Source organism: Chaetura pelagica, unplaced genomic scaffold (genome assembly GCF_000747805.2).
Source record: "Chaetura pelagica isolate M959 unplaced genomic scaffold, ChaPel_1.0 scaffold193, whole genome shotgun sequence".
Classification (NCBI taxonomy): Eukaryota; Metazoa; Chordata; class Aves; order Apodiformes; family Apodidae; genus Chaetura; species Chaetura pelagica.
The window spans coordinates 33,255-33,773 of NW_009952562.1; positions in this window are offsets into that span (position 1 = coordinate 33,255).

The window sequence follows — 519 nt, forward strand, 5'->3', positions numbered from 1 at the left end:
TGGGCTGGTGGGAGGTGCCCCTGCCCATGCAGGGAGGTTGGAACCAGGGGATCTTTAAGGTCCCTTCCAACCTGAACCGTTCTATGATTTGACCCCCAGCACTTGGGATGAGTGTCCTAACCAGACACAGAATGTTTATAACAAATAAAGCAAGTCTCTTGTTTGGTTAATGACTTGCATCTACATCTAATTGTGGGGACAAATAATCTTCCCCTGAATCCCCTGTGACTTTTCTTGAGGAGGTGTCAAAACGCGGGCGTGTTTCCCAGCCCGGTTCGCTGCAGGGGGAGGCTGTTCCCCGCAGGCTCTGCCGGGGATGCTCGGCAGGACAAACCGGGGTTCAGTGACACGGTCTGCGGTGTCCCGGTGACAACCGTGGCTTTCGGTGTTCTGTGAGGTGGGGGCGGAAATAAACACAGCAAGGGCTGCTCGTTCACTTATTTCCCCTGTTTACTGGCCGGTTGTTTTTAGAACTGTCCTTTCTGGCTGTTTGCCGAGCGGTGAATTGTGGCTCACGGG